The 25,385-nt window shown below is 44.5% G+C and overlaps 1 protein-coding gene across 5 annotated transcripts in view; it reads left to right on the forward strand.

Annotated features, from left to right (window-relative positions):
- The window catches only part of enah (ENAH actin regulator), a 448,064-nt gene that overhangs the window by 144,362 nt on the left and 278,317 nt on the right, over nt 1-25,385 (forward strand). The gene's annotated exons all lie outside the window — the stretch shown is intronic.

A 25,385-nucleotide genomic window follows, 5' to 3' on the forward strand; every position in this document is an offset into this window, starting at 1 on the left:
TCCTGTGGATAGTATATACTGCAGTTTCGCTTCGCCAGAGGTGGAGGGAATAGATGTTTAAGCCAGTGGATGGGGTGCAGATCAAGTGGACTGCTTTGTCCTGGATGGTGTAGAGCTTCTTGAGTGTTGCAGATGCACCCATCCAGGGAAGTGGAGAGTATTCCATCACACTTCTGATTTGTGCCATGAAGGTGGTGGAAAGGCTTTGGGAATTCAGGTGAGCTACTCGCCATAGAATAACCTGCCTCTGACTTGGGCTAATAGCCTTTATGTGGCTGGTCCAGATGAATTTCTAGTCAATGGTGATCCCCAGGATGTTGGTGGTTGGGGACTCGGTGATGGTAATGCCATTGAATATGAAGGCGAAGTGGTTATGCTCGCTCTTGTTAGAGGTGGTTATTGCCTGATACTTGAGGTGCAAATGTCACTTGCCACTTACTAGCCCAAGCCTGGATGTAAACGAAGCTGAACACTGCAATCATCAGCAAACAGCCCCACTTCTGGCCTTATGATTGAGGGAAGGTCATTGATGAAGCAGCTGAAAATAGTTAGCCTAGGATGGTGACCTGAGGAACTCTCGTAGCGATGTTCTGGGGCTGAGATGATTGGCCTCCTATAACTATAACCATCTTCCTTTGTGCCAGGAGAGTTTTCCCCTGATCTCCAGTTTTACTAGGGTTCCTTGGTGCTACACTTGGCCAAATGCTACCTTGATGTCAAGGGCAGTCACTCACCTCATTGCAGGAATTCAACTCGTGTCCGTGTTTGGGCCAAGGTTGTAATCTGGTCTGGAGCAGAGTGGCCCTAGTGGAACCCAAACTCAGCATCAGTGAGCAGGTTATTGGTAGGTAAGTGCCGCTTGATAGCACTGTTGACGACTCATTCCATTACTTTGGGAGTGAGCTGATAGGATGGTAATTGGCCGGGTTGGATTTGTCCTGCTTTATTTGGTAAGGACATACCTGAGCAATTGTTGGGAAGATGGTAGTGTTGTATCTGTACTGGAACAGCTTAACTTGGGGTGCGGCTAGCTTTTGGGGGCAGATCTTCATCACTACAGGCGGTGTGTTGTCGGGAACCGTAGCCTTTGTGTCCAGTGCACTCGGCCGTTTCCTGATGTCTGATTGAATTGGCTGAAGACTGGCATCTGAGATTCTGGGGACCTCGGGAGACCGAAAAGGATCATCCACTCTGCACTTCTGGCTGAAGTTGGTTGCAAACGCTTCAGCCTTTTGTGCTCGCTTGCTGGGCTCTGCCATCATTGACGATGGTCATGTTCATGGAGCCTCCTTTCTGGTGTCCACCACCATTCAAGACTGAATGTGACAGGTTTGCAGGGCTTTGACCTGATCGATTGGTTGTATGATAGCGTAGCTCTGTTTATAGCATGCTGCTTTTGCTGTTTAGCATGTATGTAGTATGTGTTGTACTTTCACCAGGTTGGCACCTTGTTTCCAGGTATGCCAGGTGCTTCTCTCAGCATACTCTTTACTGAATCAAGGTTTGTTTTCTGGGTTGATGGAGGAGTAAGGGATATGCCAGGCCATGCGGTTAATGAGGTGGTATACAATTCTGCTGATGACACCTCACTACCTCATGAATGCCCAGTTTTAAGCTGCTAGATCAGTTAATCTATCCATAGCACGGTGGTAGGGCTACATGACATGATAGTGTCCTCAATGTGAAGACAGGATTTGGTGTACCTTATTTCAACCTCAATATAGAGGCCATTACCCAAAATCCAAATGTTAAAACTGCACTGTCCTAAAAGTTTTATTTTTAAAGAATGGTTCCAATACACATGCCAAAAAGTGCTTGAAATTAGACATTTTTTGTTTTGCAGCGGGACAGACTTCAATAAAAGTGCTGCTAACTTCCACTCTCGTGCTCCAGTTTAACTTTGGCAAGAATGAAGAACAAAGGGTGGACAAAGTGTGCAGGTTTACAACCTAGAATTCATTGCTACAAACCTTTTAAAATTTCCAAGATCCACAATCCTGTTCGTGCATTTATATAGCACCTTTAAATGTCCTAAGGTGCTTCATGGGAGCTGCTTAAAGGAGGATAGAGAGGCAGAGGGGTTTAGGGAGGGAATTCTAGAGATTAGGGCCTAAGCAGTTGAAGGCATGGCTGCCTATGGTGGAGCAATTAAAATTGGGGATGTGCAAGCAGCAAGAATTGGAGGAACGCAGAGATCTCGGAGGGTTGTAGGGCTGGAGGAGGTTACAGAGATAGGGAGAAGCAAGGACATGGAGGGATTTGAAAACCAGGATGAGAATTTTTAAATCGAGGTGTTGCCGAACCGGGAGCCAGTGTAGATCAGTAAGCATAGGGGTGATGGGTGAATAGGACTTGGTGCAAGTTAGGATACAGGCAGCAGAGTTTTGGATGAGCTCAAGTTTATGGCGGCCAGCCAGGAGAGTTGGAATAGTCAAATCTAAAGGTAACAAAGGCATGGATGAAGGTTTAAGCAGCAGATGAGCTGAGGCAGGAGAACGGATACGGGCGATGTTACGGAGGTGGAATTACGTGGTCTTGGTGATGGAGCGGATATATGGTCAGAAGCTCACCTCTGAGTCAAATAGGACTCCAAGGTTGCAAACGGTCTGGATCAGCCTCAGACAGTGGCCAAAGAGAGTGGTGGATTCGGTGGCTAGGGACCAAAGACAATGGCTTTGGTCTTCCCAATATTTAACTGGAGGAAATTTTTATTCATCCAGTGCTTATCTGACGTCCAGTAATGTGACAAATCAGAGACAATGAGGGATCGAGAGAGATGGTGGTGAGGTAGAGCTGGGGTGTTACCAGTGTACATGTGAAACCTGACGTGCTTTTGGATATATCGCCGAGGGACAGCATGTAGATGAGAAATAGGGGCCAAGGATAGATCCCTGGGGGACTCCAGAGGTAACGGAGCGGGAAGAAAAGCTATTGAAGGTGATTCTCTGTCCATGACTGGATAACTAAGAATGGAACCAGGTGAGCGCAGTCTCATCCAGCTGGATGACGAAGGAGAGGCGTTGGAGGAGGATGGTGTGATCAATCGTGTCACAGGCTGTAGGCAGGTCGAGAAGGATGAGGGATAGTTTACCACGATCACAGTCACATAGGATATAATTTGTGACTTCGGGCATTTCAGTAATGTGGCAGGGGCGGAAACCTGATTGGAGGGATTCAATCATAGAGTTGTGGGAAAGGTGGGCACGGATTTGGGAGGCAACAACATGTTCAAGGACTTTGGAGAGGAAAAGGAGGTTGGAGATGGGGCGGTAGCTTGTGAGGACAGAGGGATCAAGGGTGAGATTTTTTGAGGTGGAGTGATGGCAGATTTGAAGGGCTTGGGGACAGTACCTGAGAAGAGGTAACTATTAACAATATCAGCTAACATGGGGACCAGGAAGGGAAGTTGGGTGGTCAGCAGTAGAGCTCAGGGAGCAGGAGGTGGGTCTCATGGTCAAGATGAGCTCAGAGAGAGCATGACTGGAGATAGGAGAGAAACTAGAGAAAATTGTGAGATCAGGGCTAGGGCAGGGGGGTGCCTTGGGGGAAGTTTGGCTGGGTAGGGTAGGGGTAGGAAGGGAAATGGCAGAGGCTACTGAATGGATGGTCTCAATCTTAGCTGAAAAGAAGTTCATGAGCTCATCGCACTTGTTGGAGGTGAGGGTGGAGAAGGCAGGGGAGAGGGGTTTAAGGAGATGGTTTATAGTGAATAAGAGAAACCGGGGGTTATCTTAGTGAGCAGTTTTGGCAGAGGAGAGCAGGACTGATGGTGCTTTATGTGGTCCAGCCAGATCTGGCGCTGAATGGCTAAACCGGTTGTCTGCCATAAACATTCAAGTCTGTGTCCCTTGGACTTAAGGGAGTGGAGATGGTCATACCAGGGGGAACGACCAGGGTGAGTGAGAATAATGGTTTTAATGGGGCCATGGGCATCAAAGATGGAGGTGAGGGTGTGATTGAGCAGATCGGTAGCTGCAGAAACGTCGTGAATGGAGGGCCAAAGGCTGAACAGAGGGGAATTTGAAAGTGCTGTTGTAAGTGACTTGGGGAATTTTTTGTGGGATGGTCACAGAATGAAGTGGGGTGGGAAGGGGGATGTGGGTGGAGAGGGATACAAGGAAGTGATTAGATACAGCCTTATCAGTGATTGACACGATGGGAATAGAGAGGCCATGTGAGATAGCAAGGTCGAGGGGGTGGCCGTGAATATTGGTAGGGGAGTTTATATGGAGGGAGAGATTAAGGCAGGATAGGAAGGCAGTGAACTTGAGCGAGCATGATGAGTTGAGATGGAGGTTGAAATCACCAAGGATGAGAAGTCGCTTGGTGTAGAGGCTGTGGGCGGAAAGCAGTGAAGATATCTCGGTGAGAAACTTGGTGTGGTACTTGGGTGGGCGGTAAAGAACAAGGATTTTAAAGAAGTGAGAGGGGTGGAATAAGGTGAGATGTTCAATCAAAGGAGAAGGTGCCAGAGGACAGACCCAGGTGTGATTTGGTGATGAGGGCCACACTGCCACCGTGGCGGTCTGGGCGGGGCAAGTGGTGGAAGATACAGCCAGGCGGGGAGGCTTCAAAAAGGAGGAAGGTGTCATCACCTGTCAGCCAGGTTTCTGTCAAGGCCATGATGCTGATGCAGTCATCTCCTCCATAAACTCATGGGTGTCAAGGGCCTCGTTGACAAGTGAACGGACGTTCTGGAATGAAATGCGGAGAGGTACGGTGATAGCTGATCCACTGTCAGAGTACACAGGGTCAGCGCTGGAAGGGGCGAGTGGGACGGGTAGGAGATTGATAAGATTAGCACCCAGCATTGTGCTGGGCAGGAAAGTCGGCAAGAGAGTAGGATGGGGCAGTTGGAGTTGCTGCTCATAGAGGCAGCAACGAGTGCCTTGATGGGCCCTTCGGGGGATGTCTAGAGAGGCACCAGGGAAGCTGTAGGCTTATCTAAGAGGGAGTCAAGCCTGGGATAGCAGCGAGAGTAGGAAGGTCGAGGAGTGCTGAAGGATTTGCGGGGGGAGGGGGGGAAGAGGAGGAGGATACCCGAGAAGGGATTCATGAAAGGAGGCATGATGACACAGAGAGGGGCGAAGATAAAAGGGGAAATAGAAGTGATCGGCTCGGGTCCGGAGTGGTAGCCAAAATGCGCATGCGCATGGACACAGAAACTCAATTGTAAACAATTTTACAACACCAAGTTATAGTCCAACAAATTTATTTTAAATTCCACAAGCTTTCGGAGGCTTCCTCCTTCCTCAGGTGAACGGTATGGAAATGACATTTTCGAATCCTTCGCATTTGAAAATCACAGAACAATGCCTGGTGATTACTGCCCGTTGCCAAGGCAATCACAGTGAGCAGACAGAAAGGTGTCACCTAAAAGGCCACCGAATATACAAACCCCCAAAAAAAAAAGAGAGAGAGAGAGAGAAGGAAGACAGTCAATGATCCGTTATATTAAAAACAGATAACATTTGTTCGCTGGTGGGGTTACGTGTAGTGTGACATGAACCCAAGATCCCGGTTGAGGCCGTCCTCATGGGTGCGGAACTTGGCTATCAATTTCTGCTCGACGATTTTGCGTTGTCGTGTGTCTCAAAGGCCGCCTTGGAGTATGCTTACCCGAAGTTCGGTGGCTGAATGTCCATGACTGCTAAAGTGTTCCCCGACAGGGAGAGAACCCTCCTGTTTGCCGATTGTTGCGCGGTGTCCGTTCATCCGTTGTCGCAGCGTCTGCATGGTCTCGCCAATGTACCATGCTCTGGGGCATCCTTTCCTGCAACGTATGAGGTAGACAACGTTGGCCGAGTCACAGGAGTATGAACCGTGCACCTGGTGGGTGGTGTCCTCTCGTGTGATGGTGGTATCTGTGTCGATGATCTGGCATGTCTTGCAGAGGTTACCGTGGCAGGGTTGTGTGGTGTCGTGGACGCTGTTCTCCTGAAAGCTGGGTAATTTGCTGCGAACGATGGTTTGTTTGAGGTTGGGTGGCTGTTTGAAGGCGAGTAGTGGAGGTGTGGGGATGGCCATAGCGAGGTGTTCGTCATCATTGATGACATGTTGAAGGCTGCAGAGAACATGGCGTAGTTTCTCCGCTCCGGGGAAGTACTGGACGACGAAGGGTACTCTGTTGGTTGTGTCCCGTGTTAGTCTTCTGAGGAGGTCTACGCGATTTTTCGCTGTGGCCAGTCTGAACTGTCGATCGATGAGTCGAGCATCATATCCCGTTCTTACGAGGGCGTCTTTCAGCGTCTGTAGGTGTCCATCGCATTCCTCCTCGTCTGAGCAGACCCTGTGTATTCGCAGGGCCTGTCCATAGGGGATGGCCTCTTTGACGTGGTTGGGGTGGAAGCTGGAAAAGTGGAGCATCGTGAGGTTGTCTGTGGGCTTGCGGTAGAGTGAGGTGCTGAGGTGCCCGTCTTTGAGGGAGATTCGTGTGTCCAAGAAAGAAACTGATTCTGAGGAGTAGTCCATGGTGAGCTTGATGGTGGGATGGAACTTGTTGATGTTATCGTGCAGTCTCTTTAGTGATTCCTCACCGTGGGTCCATAGGAAGAAAATGTCGTCGACGTATCTGGTGTATAGTGTTGGTTGGAGGTCCTGTGCAGTGAAGAAGTCCTGCTCGAACTTGTGCATGAAAATGTTGGCGTATTGGGGTGCGAATTTGGTCCCCATGGCTGTTCCGTGTGTTTGGGTAAAGAACTGGTTATTGAAGGTGAAGACATTGTGATCCAGGATGAAGCGGATGAGTTGTAGGATGGCGTCTGGAGATTGGCTGTTGTTGGTGTTGAGTATTGATGCTGTCGCAGCGATGCCGAGGCAAAAGGTTGTAACTATACCAGAACCTGTTCTGTTTTATTGCACTTTTGTGCCTTGATGGCAATTTGTAAGTAGCTGCTTGTACTCCAAGCAGACTGGTGTATCTCACTTTTGGTTTCTTGAGTTATCATTGAGCTAGATGGGACAGAGTTTAATGTGGTTGCAGCTAGCAAATTGACATAATTGAGTGGAACATAATCTAATTGATCAGAAAGCAATAAGTAAAAACAGCAACAAGGGCCAACTGTTACTGTTTTTTGAATCTGAGAAGTGAAGATCACAAGTGCCACTGGAAACATGCAAATAGTTGAACTACCTTATCTCCTACAACAAACATGTAACCAGGGTGTTTTATAACTGATTCTGCAGTTTAGTATTTAAATTTGGTTAACCTGCTGAGATGCTTAGATATTTGCAATTTTATTGGTACCCATAATGCAGCTCAGTGGTGAGTTAGTCAATCTCCTATGGAAATTGTCAGGGGACTTGAGGATTGTTAACATAACATCTGTTTAAAACTGGAGAGAAGTGTAAACTCGTCAGTCTAATGTTAGTTGTGGGCAAATGCTTTAATTTGATCATGAATTATAAAGTTGGTGAGCATTTGGAGATGCAGGGAATAATCAACGAAAGCTAGAGTGGATTTGTTAAAAGCAAATATTGTTTGGCAAATTAGAATTATACTGCACAGAAGGATGCCATTCAACTTATCGTGCCTGTGCTGGCTCTTTGAAAGAACTGTCCAATTAGTTCCACTCCCCTACTCTCTTTTTTCCCTGCAAATTTTTCCATTTTAAGTATATACCTGGTATATTATTTAGTTTTTTTTGAAGTGTGAATAAATAAAGAGAATGCAGCAGAAGAATATGAACTGCTGGAAGGCGCTCATTAGGGTGTCTCAAAGGAAACTTCAAAAAAAATTCAGGTGTGTGTGGTGAAGGAGGAAATGTAGCAGCATGAAAAATTAATTAAATGGACAACAAGCAAAGGGTGAGGGTTAATGGGCTTCATGTGAATAATTAGCGAATAGATGGAAGTGATGTACTCCAGGAGTCGGTACTAAATCCACCTGCGCTCTATTTGGAGATGATTTGTACTTTAGTATGGTGACCATGATCTCAATTTGTGGAGACATAAAAGTAGGTTTGGCAAACGCCAAATAAAGGAGGGCTTAAGATAGTGGGCTGGGCAGAAAGGTGTTAGATACACTTTAATGCAGAGGCGTAAGAGGTAATGCACTTGATAAAAACAAAGAATAGGAATTTCAACTCTGGAAAAATGCTTAAGGTGTGGATGAACAGAAAGACCTAATGTTTCAATACACTCATTACAAGCTGGAGTGCAGGTAAATGAAGCCAGAGGAAAAGGTGGTAGTGAAAAACTTGTAGAAAATATTGCTTAGGACCTCAGGATGTCCCAAAGTGACTTATAGCCAAAAAGGTAATTTTGAAGTGTAGTCACTCTTGTAATGTTGGAAACGTGGCAACCAGTTTGCGCACAGCAAGATCCCACAAACAGCAATGAGATAAATGACCAGATAATCTGTTGGTTGAGGGTTAAGTATTGACCAGGACACCGGGGAGAACTCTCCTCTTCTGATAGTGCCATGAGATCTTTTATGTCCACCTGAAAGGGCAGACTGGGCCTTAGTTTAATGTCTCATCCAAAGACTGTACCTTTGACAGTGTATCACTCCCTCAGCCTAGTGTCAACCTAGATTTTGTGCTTCAGTGTCTGGAGTGAGACTTCTGACTTGGGAGAGTGCTACCAACTGAGCCACAATTGACAGAGCATACAACACAGATTCACCATTAGTTATAAGGAGACTTTAGATACTGGGACTATTTTCACTGGAGCAGAGAAGGCTAGGAAGAGATTTAATGTTTTTTCTCAAGTTACGAAAGGTTTGTTAGTTAACGGGGGAAGATTATTTCCTCTAGAAATCATTGATTTAAAATAGTGAGTGAGGAAATGGGTTAGAAGAAATTTCTGCAGAGTTGTTAAAACATGGAATGTTTTTCCTCAGGAAGTAGTTGAGGCAGAGACCATTGCATCTTTTCATAGGTTACAGCACAGAAGGAGGCCATTCGGCCCATCAAATCCATGCCGGCTCTATGCAAGAGGCAATCCAGCTAGTCCCACTCCCCCGCCCTTTCCCCGTAGCCCTGCAAATTTTTTCCTTCCAAGTACTTATCCAGTTCCCTTTTGAAGGCCATGATTGAATCTGCCTCCACCACCCACTCTGGCAGTGCATTCCAGATCCTAACCACTTTTTTAAAAAAAAAAGTTTTTCCTCATCACCTTTTGGTTCTTTTGCCAATCACCTTAAATCTATGTCCTCTGGTTTTGACCCTTCTGTCAATGGGAACAGTTTCTCTCTTCTACTGTCTAGACCCTTCTTAACAGAACACTAGATTAAAAAATTGAAGTGGAGGAGATGACAAGGCTGTGGTGAGAGACCAGGGCAGTGGGATTAGTTTTGGACTGCTGTAGAAATGAATAAAATATTAAATGGTTTCGATGAGGTAAAGCTGGAACACTAATGTAAAGTTGTCAGAACCAAAGGATGTAAATTTCAAACCTATAAAGTTTTTTCTAAGGGTGAATAATTTCTCGGGCAAGACATTATATTTAACAGCTTGCTGGGATCTGGGATTGTTCCCTGGACTGGAGCGAAGCTTATGTGATGCCCAAATTTAAAAAGGGCACTACCAGAACTGGAAAACTACAGGCCTTTTAGTTTGATTTCGGTTATAGGCAGGTTGCTAGAAGGTATCATTAGAGATGCTGTGCAAGACCAACTTGATCAAAGCGGTGATTAGGGAATACCAACACTGCTTCTGGAAAAGAAAGTCCTGTCTCACCAACCTGGTTCAATTTTTTGAGCAAGTTATTAAGTTGGTGTTTATCAGAGACCCAGTTGACAGTGCATCTTGATTTTCAAAAAAGCTTTCAACAAGGTACTGCACAAAAGGCTCCTAAATAGGAGACCTTTGGATTTGATAAAGAACTGGTTGCATTCTCAAAGAGATGGTAGTTATTAATGGTAGTGCTTCTGCATGGGGGACTGGTCACTAGTGGAGTCCTGCCATCGGGCCATTGATTTTCCCCATCTTGATCAATGATTTAGATGTGATGTGGAGATGCCGGTGATGGACTGGGGTTGACAAATGTAAGGAACCTTACAACACCAGGTTATAGTCCAACTGTTTTATTTGAAAATCACAAGCTTTCGAAGACTTTCTCCTTCGTCAGGTGAGTGTGGGATTCAGATTCCATGGAAGGTTACTGCATTTATAGTCAGAGAACAATACCTGGTGATTACAGATAATCTTTCCAACTGCCCGTTGTCAAGGCAAAGTGTTCAGACGGAGATGTTCCTTACAATGATTTAGATGTGATGGGTGAATGGGCTCTTACCTGGCAGATGTTTTTTTAATGTAGGCAAATGTGTTGTGATGCACTCGGGTAGGGACAGTGCTAAGCATTAGTGCACCATGCAGGATTGCATGCTCAAGGCCGCTGAGCAGGAGAAGGACTTGAAGTTCATTGAAGCTCTATGACCACTGCTGCGAGGTTATTGTAAATAGTGTTAGGATGTATCGCCAGGATAATTAAATATAAAATAAGAAATGCTGTTCTATTTCTGTATCAGGCCTTGGTTGGGCCTCATCTAGAATTCCTTGTCATATGGGCTAGGATTTTCCCTGATGTTGGCAAAATTGCATAACTAGTCTGAAGAATCAAGATGTGAGCTTCCTGTCTGCAAGCAGATGTAAGATGGTGTAATTGATGCAGCTGCCACCAGCTGGAGGCGTTCAGCTTTGCTTTGCTTTTGAAGGCACCATGTCCTGAGAGGGGCTTTTGTGATTCTGGTACTGCCAGTGGATTGTTTATCCTACACTTCCATCCCCAATAGACTTGCTGTACATTCCAGTGCCTCCTCTGGCAGCAAGCATAACACATCTACGCATTGTTTCTTCTGGCTTTTAAATCACTTAAGTTCTGGGCTTCAATACAAAGATATTGTCAAAAGAAACTGGTTGACTTCCATAGTTAGTGTTTATGCAGTGACCTTTTTGCACCTCTGGTTTTTTTTATTTGTTCATGGGATGTGGGCGTCGCTGGCGAGGCCAATATTTATTGCCCTTGAGAAGGTGGTGGTGAGCCACCGCCTTGAACCGCTGCAGTCCATGTAGTGAAGGTTCTCTTACAGTGCTGTTAGGTAGGGAGTTCCAGGATTTTGACCCAGCGACAATGAAGGAACAGCAATAGATTTCCAAGTCGGGATGGTGTGTGACTTGGAGTGGAACATGCAGGTGGTGGTGTTCCCATGTGCCTGCTGCCCTTGTCCTTCTAGGTGGTGGAGGTCGTGGGTTTGAGAGGTGCTGTCGAAAAAGCCTTGGCGAGTTGCTGCAGTGCGTCCTGTGGATGGTACACACTGTAACCACAGTGCGCCGGTGGTGGATGGGGTTCCAATCAAATGGGCTGCTTTGTCCTGGATGATGTCGAGCTTCTTGAGTGTTGTTGGAGCTGCACTCATCCAGGCAAATGGAGAGTATTCCATCACACTCCTGTCTTGTGCCTTTGTAGATGGTGGAAAGGCTTCGGGAAGTCAGGAGGTGAGTCACTCGCCACAGAATACCCAGCCTCTGACTGCTCTTGTAGCCACAGTATTTATATGGCTGGCCCAGTGAGGTTTCTGGTCAATGGTGACCCCCCAGGATGTTGATGGTGGGAGATTCGGCAATGGTAATGCCGTTAAATGTCAAGCGGAGGTGGTTAGACTCTCTCTTGTTGGAGATGGTCATTGCCTGGCACTTGTCTGGCGCGAATTTTACTTGCCACTTATGAACCCAAGCCTGGATGTTGTCCAGGTCTTGCTACATGCGGGCTAGGACTGCTTCATTATTTGAGGGATTGCGAATGGAACTCAACACTGTGCAATCATCAGCGAACATCCCCATTTCCGACCTTATGATGGAGGGAAGGTCATTGATGAAGCAGCTGAAGATGGTTGGGCCTAGGACACTGCCCTGAGGAACTCCTGCAGCAATGTCCTGGGGCTGAGATGATTGGCCTCCAACATAGATCTGAATAGATCTATCAGTGACTGTGATGGTGTGTATGAAATTTGAAGTTTGTGTAATTGTGAAGGCAGTGGTGGATGTTGAAAAGGGCTAGTTTTATTTTCAGAGAAGTCTTGTCCAATAGCTGCGATGTAATTGTAAGCCTGTGCAAATTTAATTGGTGGTCTAAAATTAGAATTGCCAACTCTTGGACATATTCTTAGAGGTTTGATCACATTGGAACAGGAGTAGGCCATTTAGCCCCTCGAGCCTGTTCTGCCATTCAATGAGATCATGGCTGATCAGTGATCTAACTCCATATACTTCCTTAGCCCCATATCCCTTAATACCTTTGGTTAACAAAAATCTATCAATCTCAGATTTAAAATTAACAATTGAGCTAGCATCAACTGCCGTTTGCGGAAGAGAGTTCCAAACTTTTACCACCCTCTGCGTGTAGAAGTGTTTCCTAACTTCACTCATGAAAGTCCTGGCTTTAATTTTTAGGCTAAGTCCCCTAGTCCTCGACTCCCCAACCAGTGGAAATAGTTTCTCTCTCTACCCTATCAATTCCCCATAATGTTTTGTAAACTTCGATCAAATCACCCCATAACTGTCTAAATTCGAGGGAATACAACCCTAGTTTGTGTAATCTCCCATAATTTAAACCTTGGAGTCCAGGTATCATTCCAATAAATCTATCCTGCACTCCCTCCAAGGCCATTCTATCCTTCCTAAGGTGCGGTGTCCAGAACTGAACACAGTACTCCAGGCGTGGTCTAACCAGGGCTTTGTATAGCTTTAGCATAACTTCTATCCTCTTGTGTTCTCGTCCTCTAGGTATAAAGGCCAGCATTCCATTAGCCTTTTTGATTATTTTCTGTTCCTGTCCATGACATTTTAATCACGTAGCATTGGGTCACGTGATATTCGCCCACAATTTGCAGAGGTTATTGTAAAGGTTGAGTGTCTTTGCTGATTGTTTTGTGCCAGCTGTTGCACGAGAAGTTGAGAACCAGAAGGCCGTCCATGAGCAGGCGAAGAAAGTGCACAGGTGCCAACCACAGATGTGAAGCTCCAAAGTATGGAGGTCCTGGGTAAGAGTGGGAGATGAGGAAGAGCATGTGGATGAACCTGGAATTCAGAAGGAACTAGAAAGTTGACATGACCATAACAATATGGTATTGTATTGATACAATCGGAAGACAGGAAAGGACATAATAGAGAATGGAAAGTCAGAGGTGAGATGGAGACCTTTTTTGTTGGATCCACTCTGGGAGTGTGTTGGAGGTGTTGGCATTGGTACAGTTGAAAATTGTTCAGGGGAAAAGAATTATTTTGGTGTGAAGGGAGATGGCGAGTTCAAGGGGGGAGTGGTGTGGCAGTTTCAGCAATGTAGATGACATAAGTGATGGTTTGAGTTTTGGACCATTTAGAGTTTTTCGTTGGGCAAGGAGGTTGTTCGAGCTAATGTCACTCCCTGGTTTTCAGTCAGAGAAGTTTTAGAAAACATAGAAAAACGAAGCAGGAGTAGGCCATTCGGCCCTTCGAGCCTGCTGCACCATTCAGTGTGATCATGGCTGGTCCTCTATCTCCATACTATATTCCTGCTCTCTCCCCATACCCCTTGATGCCTTTTGTGTCGAGAAATCTATCTAGCTCCTTAAATATATTCAGTGACTTGGCCTCCACAGCCTTCTGTGGCAGAGAATTCCACAGGTTCACCACCCTCTGAGTGAAAAAATTTTTCATCTCAGTCCTAAATGTCTCCTACCCTGTATCCTGAGACTGTGACCCCTCGTTCTGGACCCCCCAGCCAGGGGAAACATCCTCCCTGCATCCAGTCTGTGTAGCCCTGTCAGAATTTTATGTTTCAATGAGATCCCCTCTCATTCTTGTCGACTCGGGTGAATACAGGCCGAGTCGACCCAATCTCTCCTCATACGACACTCCTGCCATCCCAGGAATCAGTCTGGTGAACCTTCGCTTTACTCCCTCTATGGCAAGTATATCCTTTCTTGGATAAGGAGACCAAAACTGCACACAATACTCCAGGTGCGGTCTCACCAAGGCCCTGTTTTAACTGTGGGTAGTGTTTCTTCCTGTATCTATCTGAATTCCGTCCCTGTCGCTGAAGCGCTTTCTAACACCAAAAACAGCAAGGCCGCAGTGGTGGCTCTGGATACCCACAATGCCCTGCGCCACTGAAACTGCTTTCTGAGTGAAGTGGATGCATGGCCTGTGGAATTAAGTGCACTGACATTTAAAAGTCAGCACAGCAGCAGGTTATGCATTTGTACTAGCTGTGGAGAGAGGAGCCATATGGACCAAAATAAGGAAGTTGTGCACTGCAGATATTTGGAACAGCACAAAGGGTAGAATTTGTACATGTGTGGAACAAATGTTTTGGGTTCGGAAACATAGGAAAATAGGAACAGGAGTAGGCCATTCAGCCTTTGAACCTGTTCTGCCATTCAATTAGATCATGGCTGAACTGTACCTCAACTCCATTTACCCACCTTTGCTCCATATCCCTTGATACCCTTAGCTAACAATTTCTATCACTCTGAATTGAACATTTCAATTGACCCACCATTCAGTCTTTTGGGGTTGCTTGAGAAATTTTCAGAGCAAGGATCTGGACGGATTCATACTTGATCATGTCCAAAATGGCCTCGGTTGATTTTTGTGGGGGAAAAACTGTTGAGCGACTACTGTGCACAACATGGTGATGAAAATATGTTCAGCTACTCTTTGGCATAACCCAAACTACACAGTTAATTGGTTTTCAATGTGTACAGAATATATAAATTTTAAGGTACTTTGGATGTAAAAGTATGTAACTTAGAATTCTGACTAGGTTGTTTAGATGGGATACTGTAAAAGCGTAATAGTTCACATGTCTCAGGCCAATAATTTGGGTTTTGAATTTGTTCCTTTGAAGTTTTCTTCTATATTTGCTGACTATCAAAACCTCCCTTTCCATTCTTCCAGCCCTCTGCCCGTCTTTACCAAAATGCTTTGTTCCGTTGTCTTCAGTCCAGCTTTTGCCTTACTCAACACTAAGCCCTCCCTGATCAATGAAACAAATTACATTCCCTGTGACTGTGACCATGGTGCATTATCCCTCCTTGACCCGCTTGATCACTCTGCAAAATTTAATGCAGTCAACCATGTCATAATTCTCTATTGCCTCTTGGTCATTGCCTAGTTCTGTGGGATAGAGATAACTAGGTAAAATCAACAGCTTAGATATAACTGAGATAGAAGTCCTAGATAGGCTAAAAAAAAGCTTTAAACAAATTTGGTAACTTGTGCGCGCTCTCAGTTGAAAGTCCCCTTTCTTAGCTGTTTGTTGCGGCTTCTTCCTGCCTACCCAGTGCTGACCAAGAACATATTATCTGCAGTTATGCTGTGTGACCCAGGCTTTTTTTTTAAAAAGTAGCAAATCAATAAACAAGTGTAAGTGTAAAAGGAGGCAGAGAAAAAGTGACTTGCATGAAGAGGGAGAAATAATGAGTCAAATATGATGAGAAAAATGTCTGAGAAACAGGGGCACAAAGTGCAAGATAAATAGGTTGACAAATCCAGAGAGAAAAGCAGAGACAGTTACAAGAGGAGAATTTTATTTTTCCATGGGCTGTCAGATGATCAGTTGGTGTCTGACAAAGTACTTCAGAGATGCATTCTTGGTATTCAGGGCAGTAGGTAATTTGATTTGTTCATGTTCAGACATCTGTCCTTTTTATTATAATTTCTCAACCTGTATTATGTTGAAAGCTTTGTTTATACTCTTGAGGGCAAATTGAAGTATTTACATTGGTATAATTATCTTTTGCAAGTACTATTGAGCATCTTTACTTTGACAATTTCATTTTATTCCTTTTTTAAATGACTTCTCTCTTGGGTTCTCCCTGGCTTACCCACACATTACCTGGTAACTAGGCAGGTAGGTGACTCACTCGTGGGTCTTTATCAGTACTTAACCAGTCACTAGGTGTGCAAGATGGCCCAAGATAACTCTGCTTATGTTTATAGAATGCCTGGCCACCACAATTGTGTAGGAAACTGGTTGAATCAAAGTCATGCAATACTATTCCTTGGTTCAGTGTGTTCGTATCCTAATGTGCTGTCACTTTTGGCATTTGCCCTTAAAATGTTTATCAATATATAATAATCCAGAAATATGGTAAATGTTTGTATAGCAGTCAATCTTCACTGAGTTTCTTTTAACTCCTGAACAAAACTGAAATGAAGTAGAACAGCTCCAGTTTGAGCTGTTAAGTGTCTTGTTTCATGCTATCAGTTCTGCTTTATTCAAATCATAGGGTTGAACTGCACTGGGTGACATATTATGTCAGCCACACTGAAGTTGGTTATAGAGAAGTTTATTTTGTTCAAGATGTAATCGGACTGATTGCCAAAACATCCAATGAGGTATTGCTGGAATTGCAATTGACCTGAGTTTGTAGAAGAATCTGTTTTGTCGTTATTGTGGCTTTCCTCTTTATCCAGTTTTTTTTTTCTCTCGCCTCCTTCGGCTGTTGACTGCTGAAGTATGGTACAGTTGACAGTGTTAGGCTATTTGATTGTGGCGGACCACAGCTAAAGCCAATGCTGAGAATATGGTCATTCCATCCTCTGCTGCTCCTGTTGCTAATGATTCCTCCAAATTGCTAACTTTGTGTTTCTTGGTACACGCGATCAAATGGATTGAGCTGACTTTCACTGGCCTGATTTGGATATTTTGTGTGGAATAAAATTCATCTTAAGGTTTTTTTTTTAAGAGTTGTGTACATCTAGATGTTCTGTCACCCTGCCAGGACAATTATTCAAAATAACATGGACAGTTCTTGAGTTCTTAAGAGGAAGAAGAGAAAAAAGAAGCATTGTGAAAAGCAGCTTGTTGAATCTGTTAACTCTTAAAGGTGCTTGCTGTCAGTGATTTTTACCGTTATCAATATGGTCATCTAGGAGCAGGAGAAAAAACTGTCCACTAAGGGATGTCTGTTCTCATACCTGTGGGTCAAAGAACAGCATTGATGATAACAAATAGCCATGACCAAAACTGTGTGGCTCTTCCTACAGGTGGAATAATAACAAAAAAAACTGCCTTGAAGGCCGTCTTAGACATTTGGTATTCACGAGATGTTTTATGTTGAATGGGGTTAGCTAACAATATGCTATTGATTATGGAAAGTGCATTTGTTGAGCATGTTTAGCAGTCATTTTGTACTCTGCAAAGTTCATTTTTGCTGCAGTTGACAGGTTCCATGGTTCTCTATCCCCTCTTCCCCAAGTACACATGATGGCCTAATTAGTAAAGGTACCATCTGGTGCAGTACTACAGGCCATACAGACCAGAAGTTCCTTCAGGTTTGATTCTTTGTCTGTGCTGATTGAGTTCATCTCCACTGGGGCATCAGATGGCGTACTATAACTTGCCTCTGGATTAGTGAGGGGAAGAAATCAGCCAAGGTTCCTGATCTTGCTCAGTATCCAATGACCTCCGCTGGAAAGTGTCTCAGTTGAGATTTTTTTTATTCGTTCATGGGATGTGGGCGTCGCTAGCGAGGCCGGCATTTATTGCCCATCCCTAATTGCCCTTGAGAAGGTGGTGGTGAGCCGCCTTGAACCGCTGCAGTCCGTGTGGTGACTGTTCTCCCACAGTGCTGTTAGGAAGGGAGTTCCAGGATTTTGACCCAGCAACGATGAAGGAACGACGATATATTTCCAAGTCGGGATGGTGTGTGACTTGGAGGGAAACGTGCAGGTGGTGTTGTTCCCATGCGCCTGCTGCTCTTATCCTTCTAGGTGGTAGAGGTCGTGGGTTTGGGAGGTGCTGTTGAAGAAGCCTTGGCGAGTTGCTGCAGTGCATCCTGTGGATGGTACACACTGCAGCCACTGTACGCCGGTGGTGAAGGGAGTGAATGTTTCGGGTGTTGGATGGGGTGCCAATCAAGTGGGCTGCTTTGTCCGAGATGGTGTCGAGCTTCTTGAGTGTTGTTGGAGCTGCACTCACCCAGGCAAGTGGAGAGTATTCCGTCACACTCCTGACTTGTGCCTTGTAGATGGTGGAAAGGCTTTGGGGAGTCGGGAGGTGAGTCACTCGTTGCAGAATACCCAGCCTCTGACCTGCTCTTGTAGCCACACTATTTATATGGCTGGTCCAGTTAAGTTTCTGGTCAATGGTGACCCCCAAGATGTTGATGGTGGGGGATTCGGCGATGGTAATGCCGTTGAATGTCAAGGGGAGGTGGCCATTGCCTGGCACTTGTCTGGCGCAAATGTTACTTGCCACTTATCAGCCCAAGCCTGGATGTTGTCCAGGTCTTGCTGCCTGCGGGCTCGGACTGCTTCATTATTTGAGGGGTTGTGAATGGAACTGAACACTGTGCAATCATCAACGAACATCCCCATTTCTGACCTTATGATTGAGGGAAGGTCATTGATGAAGCAGCTGAAGATGGTTGGGCCTAGGACACTGCCCTGAGGAACTCCTGCAGCAATGTCCTGGGGCTGAGATGATTGGCCTCCAACAACCACTACCATCTTCCTTTGTGCTAGGTATGACTCTAGCCACTGAAGAATTTTCCCCCTGATTCCTTATCTAGGATTGCAATGAGATCTTGATAAATTGGGCCAGTGGGCCGATGAATGGCAGATGGAGTTTAATTTAGATAAATGTGAGGTGATGCATTTTGGTAGATCGAATCGGGCCAGGACCTACTCCGTTAATGGTAGGGCGTTGGGGAGAGTTATAGAACAGAGATCTAGGAGTACAGGTTCGTAGCTCCTTGAAAGTGGAGTCACAGGTGGATAGGGTGGTGAAGAAGGCATTCAGCATGCTTGGTTTCATTGGTCAGAACATTGAATACAGGAGTTGGGATGTCTTGTTGAAGTTGTACAAGACATTAGTAAGGCCACATTGGAATACTCTGTACAGTTCTGGTCACCCTATTATAGAAAGGATATTATTAAACTAGAAAGAGTGCAGAAAAGATTTACTAGGATGCTACCGGGACTTGATGGTTTGACTTATAGGGAGAGGTTAGATAGACTGGGACTTTTTTCCCTGGAGAGTAGGAGGTTTCGGGGTGATCTTATAGAAGTCTATAAAATAATGAGGGGCACAGATAAGGTAGATAGTCAAAATCTTTTCCCAAAGGTAGGGGAGTCTATAACGAGGGGACATAGATTTAAGGTGAGAGGGGAGAGATACACAAGGGTCCAGAGGGGCAATTTTTTCACTCAAAGGGTGGTGAGTGTCTGGAACGAGTTGCCAGAGACAGTAGTAGAGGCGGGTATAATTTTGTCGTTTAAAAAGCATTTGGACAGTTACATGGGTAAGATGGGTATAGAGGGATATGGGCCAAGTGCAGGCAATTGGGACTAGCTTAGTGGTATAAACTGGGCGACATGGACATGTTGGGCCGAAGGTCCTGTTTCCATGTTGTAAACTTCCATGATTCTATGATTTCCATTGACTACAATTTTACTAGGGCTCCTTGGTGCCACACTCGGTCAAATGCTGCCTTGATGTCAAGGGCAGTCACTCTCCCCTCACCTCTGGAATTCAGCTCTTTAGTCCATGTTTGGACCAAGGCTGTAATGAGGTCTGGAGCCAAGTGGCCCTGGCAGAACCCAAACTGAGCATCAGTGAGCAGGTTATTGGTGAGTAAGTGCCGCTTGATAGCACTGTCGACGACACTTTCATCACTTTGCTGATGATTGAGAGTAGGCTGATGGGGCAGTAATTGGCTGGATTGGATTTGTCCTGCTTTTTGTGGACAGGACATACCTGGGCAATTTTCCACATTGTCGGGTAGATGCCAGTGTTGTAACTGTACTGGAACAGCTTGGCTAGAGGCGCAGATAGTTCTGGAGCACAAGTCTTCAGCACTACAGCCGGGATGTTGTCGGGGCCCATAGCCTTTGCTGTATCCAGTGCACTCAGCCGTTTCTTGATATCACGTGGACTGAATCGAATTGGCTGAAGACCGGCTTCTGTGATGGTGGGGATATCGGGAGGAGGCAGAGATGGATCATCCACTTGGCACTTCTGGCTGAAGATGGTTGCAAACGCTTCAGCCTTGTCTTTTGCACTCACGTGCTGGACTCCGCCATCTTTGAGGATGGGGATGTTTGCAGAGCCTCCTCCTCCCGTTAGTTGTTTAATTGTCCGCCACCATTCACGACTGGATGTGGCAGGACTGCCGAGCTTTGATCTGATCCGTTGGTTGTGGAATCGCTTAGCTCTGTCTATAGCATGCTGCTTCTGCTGTTTCGCATGCATGTACCTGAGTTGTAGCTTCACCAGGTTGGCACCTCATTTTTAGGTGTGTCTGGTGCTCCTGGCATGCTCTTCTACACTCCTCATTGAACCAGGGTTGATCCCCTGGCTTGTTGGTAATGGTAGAGTGAGGGATATGCCGGGCCATGAGGTTATAGATTGTGCTGGAATACAATTCTGCTGCTGCTGATGGCCCACAGTGCCTCATGGATGCCCAGTTTTGAGCTGCCAGATCTGTTCTGAATCTATCCCATTTAGCACGGTGGTAGTGCCACACAACACGTTGGATGGTGTCCTCAGTGCGAAGACGGGACTTTATCTCCACGAGGACTTCTGGTGGTCACTCCTACCAATACTGTCATGGACAGATACATTTGCGACAGGTAGGTTGGTGAGGACGAGATCAAGTAGGTTTTTCCCTCGTGTTGGTTCGCTCACCACCTGCCGCAGGTCCAGTCTGGCAGCTATGTCCTTCAGGACTCGGCCAGCTCGGTCAGTCGTGGTGCTACCGAGCCACTCTTGGTGATGGACATTGAAGTCCCCCACCCAGAGTACGTTCTGTGCCCTTGCTGCCCTCAATGCTTCCTCCAAGTGGTGCTCAACATGGAGGAGGACTGATTCATCAGCTGAGGGAGGGTGGTAGGTGGTAATCAGCAGGAGGTTTCCTTGCCCATGTTTGGTCTGATGCTATGAGATTTCATGGGGTCCGGAGTCAATGTTAAGGACTCCCAGGGCCACTCCCTCCTGACTGTATATCACTGTACAGCCACCTCTGGTGGGTCTGTCCTGCCGGTGGGATAGGACATACCCAGGGATGGTGATGGAAGAGTCTGGGATGTTGGCTGAAAAGGTATGATTCTGTGAGTATGGCTATGTCAGGCTGTTGCTTGACTCGTCTGTGGGACAGCTCTCCCAATTTCGGCACAAGTCCCCAGATGTTCGTGAGGAGGACTTTGCAGGGTCAACTGGGCTTGGTTGCCGTTGTCCTGTCCGGTGCCTGGTGGTCCGATGCCGGGCGGTCCGTCCGGTTTTATTTTTCTTGTGACTTTTCGTAGCGAGATTTTACAACTGAGTGGCTTGTTAGGCCATTTCAGAGGGCAATTAAGAATCAACCACATTGCTGCGGGTCTGGAGTCACATATAGGCCAGACCGGGTAAGGGCGGCAGGTTTCCTTCCCTAAAGGATATTAGTGAACCAGATAGGTTTTTACGACAATCCGGTAGTTTTCATGGTCACCATTACTGATACTAGTATTTTAATTCCAGATTTTTATTTAATTAATTGAATTTAAATTCACCAGCTGCCGTGGCGGGATTTGAACTCATGACTCCGGATTTTGGTCCAGGCCTCTGGATTACTAGTCCAGTAACATAACCACTATGCTACCGTACCCTTATTAGGCAAGGACAAGATGGAGCTTGGTTGCGTGTCTCTCCATGATTGAATAGATTTGCGTGAAGATTAGAGGATTGCTGGCACCTTTTGAACTGTACCCTAGTAAGAATCAGTGCAGTCGGAGGGCTAAACTACTCCACCCCAGTGTTCATGTTGTCTTCACGTGACTTTGGAACTAATTTTGTACATTAGTTTACTGGAAGGTAACTAGTTGGTATCTGCTTTATTGTGTTCAGAAGGCAAAATAACCACGTGTGCGCTTGATTAACCAGATTATTGGATTGCCTTTTCATATCTGGTTTGAATTCAGCTTGTGATAGGTCAACTTAACATGGTCCAAAGCACAAAACAGCTGGAATTAACATCAATATTGTGTCTTGTGATGCAAAGGTGGCTAATGGGAGTGGGAAAGATCACTGGTGGGGAAAAAAGGGAGTTTTTCCAGAGATTAGGATTAAGGCACCTTGATGGAACAGTGTACAGTCTACATTTTATATTGAAGTTGCTTAGTTAAAATTATCTAATTTTTTTAAGCTCTAAATTGCCATTCTGCTGTAATGTTAATTTAAATTATTTGGTTTTTTTAGTGCAAAAAATGTTTTAAATTATCAGGAGTCGACTGGAGGGAATGTGATTCTGCATCGAATCAGTTGAGTGCTTGATGCTATTTTTCTTGCTAATTCCTAACGTGTTCCATTCCTCAGTGCTGATATCCCTTATCACGAATGCTAAAATAAATTTTGCTTCAAGGTCCCACAAAATTTGAAGTTTCTCAAGTTTCATGAGTATTGTTTAATATTAAAGTAGTTTTAAACTTGATCTTTTGTGTAATGGGACTGCTCTCTGCAGACCATTCCTACACTGATGGTCAATGACATTTATAAATTACCAATGTGTTTTTGATCTTAGCCGCACTTCCTTTTACTTGATGAACAAATGGTTTGGCATTGTTTGCCACCTTATTGCAACAAACACAACATAATTGTGGAACATAGCAACTTCAATTGTTCCATTCTTCAAAATTCCAGTCGCACCTTCTCTTGTCTCCGCGTTTCTTACAGTAAAGAAAGAACTTGCAATTATATAGTGCCTTTCATGACCTCAGGACGTCCCAAAATGCTTGACAGCCAATGAAGTACTTTTGAAGTGTAGTAATGCAGGGAAACATTTGCACACAGCAAGGTCCCACAAACAACAATGAGATAAATGACCAGATAATCTGTTTGTGATGTTGGTTGAAGGATAAAGATTGGCAGGACACTGGGAGAACTCCCCTGCTCTTTTTCGAAAAGTACAATGGGTTCTCTTACATCCACCTGAGAGGACAGAGGAGACCTTGGTTTAACGTCTCATCAGAAAGATAGCACCTTTGGCAGTGCAGTACTCCCTCAATACCTCACTGAAGTGTCAGCCTGGATTGTGTACTCAAGTCTCTGGAGTGGGGCTTGAACTCAACCACCTAACTCAGGTGAGAGTGCTACCACTGAACCACGGCTGACACCAGGAAATTACAGATTAACAGAAGCCCAGGGCTTTAAGTACATAATTCCTTGAAAATGTGACTGGATAAAGCCATTGGAATTTTGTGTTTTATAAATAGGAGCATGGGGTAAAGAAGTCATAAATTTCATAAACATTGGTTAGGCTACAGATAGAGCACTGTGCAATTTTGGGCACCTCATTATCGAAAGGATATTAAAGCCACAGAAGCTGTTCAGTACAGATTCATCAGGATGGTATCAGGGATGGGAAACTATAATTGATAGGCTTGAGACTTGTTTCCACTGGAGCAGAGAAGGCTAAGGCGATTTTAATAAATGTTTTAAAAATTATGAAGAGTGAATAGGGAAAGACTTTTTCCTACGATTAGAGGACTTGATGACAGTGGGTTATCAATTTCTTCTTGCAGTGTGTTGGAGCACCAAATGCGTTGCCAGGGAATGCTTGAGGCAAAGACTGTTGTATATTTTAAGGAAAATTCAAACCGTTCAAGCAAAGGAAGATGCAAGGGTATGGAGTGAGAGTGGATCACTGGGATTAGTTTACCAAAGAGCTGACTGAACATGGACCAAATGGCTGCCTCCTGTGCTGTAAATCATTGTGGTTCCATGTAGAAGTAGTGTAACCATGGTGACTAGTGATCAAGATATTAAATTTAAGACTACATACCAATGAGCACCAGTAAGGAGCAAGATAAAAATTATTTTTCTAAAAGTCAAATATTAAAGTAATAAGGTGTAAAGTTTTTTTTAACTGCAAACGCTGCTGAAAGATGTGTTTTAAAAAAAAAAGAATTTTAAAAGTATAAAGTTAGATATGCAAGATTAATATATGTGAGAAAACAAGCAGTCTCCAGAATGGATCAATAGTGCAAATTGCACCCAGAAAAATGAAGGGAAGGCCTCTGAACAATGTAAAAATTTTCTAAAATGGATAAAGGCAGTTATAGCTGGTGCACAAGGGCCCTGGAAAAAGTATAGAAAAATGTTGCGTGCAATAAAGTATTTTCTCAGAATCGTAATTAGTGAGGCATTTAGAGCTCAAACAAAAACGGTGATGTAAATGAAGAAAAGTAGTTGATTTTTTTTTGTGTTCATTTAAGATTAATTTGTTGTGCAATTTTGTAGTAAATCCAATATCTGGGACAACTTTGAAGACAGTGTAAAGTACTTGCTAAGTAAATAAACTTAATGCCAAGAAATCCTCCAGGCCAGGTGGTATATTTACTATAGTTCTGAAGGAGACTAGGGAGGAAATTTGTTTGGCAATGGTGAGATGCTATCTGAATAGTCGCTAGCTTAATGTGCCTTTTTTTTTAAAAAAGCCTTTAAATCAGACTCTAGGCCCATTAAGGCATAGACCAAGATGATAGTGTAACCGTAACTTAAAGCCAACACACAGTAAGGGAGAATCTTGCTTGACAAATCGGAGTTCTTTGAAACATCACAGATAAAGTGAATTGTACAATTCCCTATGATGTAGTTTATTTGCATTTTCAGAGAGCTTTTAATTTCTATATAAAATATGTTTCTGTGAGCCACTTAATTCCGTGATAGAAGATGGGATAAAGAATCTTTTTTTAAAAAAAAGTCAAATGTGTAAGAGGCATGAAATAGTAACACTTTGTTTGACTATTCCAATGCTCTCCCACCTTTCATCTTGTACCACATCAGCCTTTTTCATAACTTTTTATTAGAATGTATTACTGACAAGAATTTTGAAACAGTGCTGGGGAAATATTGCTGTTGTTAAATCTTCAATGCATGCCAGTTACCACAAATTACATTGTGCAAGAAATATATTATGTAACTACACTATAGATTCTGTGTTGTGAATTCTTTTTAATAGCCTAACATTTTGGAAATACCATCAGAAATGCACCATTAATTGTGGTTGCTCCAAAAAAAAGGAATTTTTTTAAAGTTTAAAACAAAACTTTGGGGTCATCCCTGGATGCAACAATATATAGCGCCTTTAATGTAGTAAAACAAGCCAAGGTGCTTCACAGGAGCGTTAACAAACAAAATTTGACACCGAGCCACATGAGATATTAAGACAGGTGACCAAAAGCTTGGTCAAAAAAGTAGGTTTTATGGAGTGTCTTAGAGGAGAGAGAGAGAGGTGGAGAAGTTTAGGGAGGGAATTTATTTTAGCTGTGAGGAAAGATTGGATAGGCTGGGGTTGTTTTATTTGGAACAGAGGAGGCTGAGGGGACATTTAATTGGGGTGTATAAAATTGAGGGGCCCAGATAGAGTGGATAGGAAGGACCTATTTCCCTTAGCAAAGAGGTCAATAACCAGGGAGCATAGA

The sequence above is a fragment of the Heptranchias perlo genome, chromosome 5 (genome assembly GCF_035084215.1).
Source record: "Heptranchias perlo isolate sHepPer1 chromosome 5, sHepPer1.hap1, whole genome shotgun sequence".
Taxonomy (NCBI): Eukaryota; Metazoa; Chordata; class Chondrichthyes; order Hexanchiformes; family Hexanchidae; genus Heptranchias; species Heptranchias perlo.